This window comes from Ornithorhynchus anatinus, chromosome 1, assembly GCF_004115215.2.
Source record: "Ornithorhynchus anatinus isolate Pmale09 chromosome 1, mOrnAna1.pri.v4, whole genome shotgun sequence".
NCBI lineage: Eukaryota > Metazoa > Chordata > Mammalia > Monotremata > Ornithorhynchidae > Ornithorhynchus > Ornithorhynchus anatinus.
Window position 1 is genome coordinate 136,100,733 of NC_041728.1, and position 4,591 is coordinate 136,105,323.

The window sequence follows — 4,591 nt, forward strand, 5'->3', positions numbered from 1 at the left end:
CGAGTCACTTCACTTCTCTGGGCCTCAGTGACCTCATCTGTAAAATGGGGATGAAGACTGGGAACCTCACGTGGGACAACCCCATTACCCCGTATCTACCCCAGTGCTTAGAACAGTGCTCTGCACATAGTAAGCGCTTAACAAATACCAACATTATTATGTATGTACCTAAAAGTGCTGTGGCAAGCAATTGGCAGAGCCGGGATGAGAACCCAGGTCCTTTGACCTTCCAGGGCCATGCGTTTATCCACTAGGCCATGCTGAATCCCACTAGGACTTAACGGGAGAATGCCTTCTGGAGAAGATTGGGACATCAGAAGATGTGACAAAGATGAGGAGAGCAGTGGTCGGCCAGGGGTGAAGGGGGAGGAGTCCAGGTAGAAGGCATGAACAAGATGTCACGGCAAGAGAGAGGAGAAGAAGGCACGGGAGAGCAGCCACGTTTGAGAGCTGGGGGGGAGTGGGAGAGGAGCGAGGATAAGAGAGGTGATTGACTACCATAAAGCCAATGGTCAGGAGTTGCTGCTTGAAGCAGGAATGGATGGATAACCACCGAAGGGTACGGAGGGGTGGGGAGGCATGTGGAAAACCATGTTTTCCTCCCTTCTCTCTTTCCGCCGCCCACCCCGCACGCTCCGCTCCTCCGCCTCCCACCTCCTCACGGTCCCCCGTCCTCGCCTATCCCACCGTCGACCCCCGGCCCACATCCTCCCGCGGTCCTGGAACGCCTTCCCTCCTCACCTCTGCCAAAATAATTCTCTTCCCCTCTTCAAAGCCCTACTGAGAGCTCACCTCCTCCGAGAGGCCTGCCCACACTGAGCTTCCCCTTTTCCTCTGCTCCCTCTCTGCCCCCCTTCACCTTCCCTCAGCTAGGCCCCCTTTCCCCCCTTTCCCTCTGCTCCTCCCCCTCTCCCTTTCCCCCCTTTCCCTCTGTTCCTCCCCCTCTCCCTTCCACTGTGCTCATCCGCTCATTTATATATATTTTTATTACCCTATTTATTTTATTAATGAGGTGTACATCCCCTCGATTCTATTTATTGCGATTAAGTTGTCTTGTTTTTGTCCGTCCGTCTCCCCCAGCTAGACTGTAAGCCCGTCGATGGGCAGGGATTGTCTCTATCCATTGCCAAATTGTCCATTCCAAGCGCTTGGTTCAGTGCTCTGCACACAGTAAGCGCTCAATAAATACTATTGAACGAATGAATGTTTTAGAAAAACGATTCAGGCAGCAGAGAGAAGAATGGCCTAGAGGGGGTAAGAGTCTGGAGGCTGCGAGGTCGGAGAGGAGGCTGATGCAGTAATCGAGTCGGGGTTTGACAAGCCCTTGGACCACAGTCTAGAAAAGGGAGGCAGACAACGAAACATAACAAGTAGACGGGCATCAATAGCGTCAAAGTAGACAAATGGAATTATAGATTTATATGCATTATTAATAAAATAAGTCGAATAATAAATATGTACAAATATACACAAGTGCTGTGGGGAGGGGAAGGGGGTAGAGGAGAAGGAGGGAATGGGGCAATGGGGAGGAGAGGAGGAGCAGAGGGAAGGGGGGCTCAGTCTGGGAAGGCCCCTTCCTTCCTTCCTTCCTTCCTTCCTTCCTTCCTTCCTTCCTTCCTTCCTTCCTTCCTTCCTTCCTTCCTTCCTTCCTTCCTTCCTTCCTTCCTTCCTTCCTTCCTTCCTTCCTTCCTTCCTTCCTTCCTTCCTTCCTTCCTATTGATTGAGCGCTTACGGTGTGCAGAACACTGTACTAAGCGCTTGGAAGGTACAATTCGCCAACAGATAGAGACAATCCCTGCCCAACAGTGGGCTCAAAGTCTAGAAGGGGGAGACAGACAACAAAACGAAACAAACAGACAGGCGTCGATACCATCAAAATAGATAAGCGGAATCATAGAGATATACACATCATTAATAGAATAGAGTGATACGTAATATATACAAATATAGACAAGGGGCAGAGCGGAGGGAGGGAGTAGGGGGAATGGGGAGGAGGAGCCGAAGAAAAGGGGGGCTCAGTCTGGGAAGGCCTCCCGGAGGAGGTGAGCTCTCAGGAGGGCTTTGAAGGGGGGAAAATAATGGGAGAAAGCGATGGAGGGGGGTGTGTGTGTGTGTGTGTGTATGAGAGGGAGAGAGAGAAAGAGTTCTTTTGTCCTAGAATTTCTTCTTTTACACTGTACTGGGAGAAAGCGATGGAGGTGGGGGGGGGGGGGGGTGTGTATGTGTGAAGGAGAGAGAGAGATTTTTGTTTTAGAATTTCTTCTTTTACGCTAGATTGGGAGAAGGCCGATGGAGTGTGTGTGAGGGAGGGAGGGAGGGAGTGTGTGTGAGTGTGTGAGAGAGAGTGTGTGTGTGTGTGTGTGTGTGTGTGTGTGTGTGTGTGTGTGTGTGTGAGCTCAGGCGGGGCTTTGCCAAAGGGCTCACTGGGAGGCCCGGAACCTCCCGGGCTGCGAGAGGGGGAAAATCCTCCATCCCGCCGGCCGGCCTGCCCGCCTCAGTGGAAAGAGCCCTGGCTTGGGAGTCAGAGGTCACGGGTTCGAATCCCGGCTCCGCCGCTTGTCAGCTGGGGGACGCCAGGCGAGTCCCTTCACTTCTCTGGGCCTCGGTTCCCTCATCTGTCAAATGTGTGGCTCAGTGGAGAGACCCCCCCCCCCCCCGGGCTCGGGAGTCAGAGGTCACGGGTTCGAATCTCGGCTCCTCCACCTGTCAGCTGCGTGACTCTGGGCGAGTCACTTCGCTTCTCGGGGCCTCAGTTCCCTCAGCTGGAAAATAGGGATTTCATTCGATTCATTCAATAGTATTTATGGAGCGCTTACTATGTGCAGGGCACTGGACTCAAGCGCTTGGAATGGACAAATCGGTAACCGACAGGGACGGTCCCTGCCCTCGGACGGGCTCACGGTCTAATCGGGGGAGACGCGCGGACGAGAACAAGAGCGATAAATAGAATCACGAGGATGAACATCTCATTAAAACAATAGCAGATAAATGGAATCGAGGCGATGTGCATCTCATTAACAAAATAAATAGGGTAATGGAAATATATACAGTCGAGCGGGCGAGTACAGTGCTGTGGGGATGGGAAGGGAGAGGTGGAGGAGCAGAGGAAAGAGGGGAAAAAGAGGGTTTAGCTGCGGAGAGGTAAAGGGGGGATGGCAGAGGGAGGAGAGGGAGAAGAGGAGCTCAGTCTGGGAAGGCCTCTCGGAGGAGGTGAGTTTTAAGTAGGGTTTTGAAGAGGGGAAGAGAATCAGTTTGGCGGAGGTGAAGAGGGAGGGCGTTCCGGGACCGCGGGAGGACGTGGCCCGGGGGTCGACGGCGGGACGGGCGAGACCGGGGGACGGTGAGGAGGTGGGCGGCGGAGGAGCGGAGCGTGCGGGGTGGGCGGGAGAAAGAGAGAAAGGAGGAGAGGGAGGAGGGGGCAAGGGGATGGAGAGCCTCGAAGCCTAGAGTGAGGAGTTTCTGTTTGGAGCGGAGGTCGATAGGCAACCCCTGGAGTTGTTTAACAAGGGGAGTGACAGGCCCAGATCGTTTCTGCGGGAAGATGAGCCGGGCAGCGGAGTGAAGAATAGACCGGAGCGGGGCGAGAGAGGAGGAAGGGAGGTCAGAGAGAAGGCCGACACAGTAGTCTAGCCGGGATATAACGAGAGCCCGTAATAGTAAGGTAGCCGTTTGGGTGGAGAGGAAAGGGCGGAGCTTGGCGATATCGTAGAGGTGAGACCGGCAGGTTTTGGTGAAGACTCGTGAGCCCCACCTGATCACCTTGGACCCTCCCCCCCCAGCGCTTAGAACAGTGCTTTGCACATAGTAAGCCCCTGTCGGATGCCATTATTATTTTTATTATTAAAATGGGGATGAAGACTGGGAGCCCCACGTGGGACAACCTGATCACCTTGTAACCCCCCCCATTGGTTAGAACAGTGCTTGGCACATAGTGAGCGCTTAACAAATGCCATTATTATTATTATTATTGTTATTATTATTCCTCTGGAGCCCGGAGCCCCCAGCCCCCCGTTGCTCGGCCACCTTCCCGCCCGCCCCTCGTGCGGACCGGGACCTGGCGCCGAAGGCCTGGAGCCCCGCCCCCGCCGGCCTCCCTCTCTCCGATTGGCCAGCGCTCCTCGAGGTAACGGCTTGATGCCCCGCCCCCTCGGGGCTTCCTCCCTCTGATTGGTCAGCGCGCCTCGAGCCTGGCGCCACGCCCCCTTCCCCGCCCCCACCGACCTCCCTCCCTCCGATTGGCCGAGCGCGCCCCGAGGTGGCGGCCCGGAGCCCCGCCCCTCCAGCCTTCCTCTCTCCGATTGGCCGAGCGCGCCTCGAGGGGGGGGGGGACACCCTGAAGCCCCGCCCCCTCGGATCTCCCTCCCTCCGATTGGCCGAGCGCGCCTCGAGGGGACGTCCCGGAGCCCCGCCCCTCCGACCTCCCTCCCTCCGATTGGCCGAGCGCGCCCCGAGGCGACGCCCCGGAGCCCCGCCCCCTCGGGGGTCCCCCCGCTCCGATTGGCCGGCGCGCCCCGCGGCCCCTCCCTCCCGGCCGGTTCCCGGGGTTTAAAAGGTGGGCGGGCGGGCGCGGGCGGGCCGGGCCGGGGTCCGG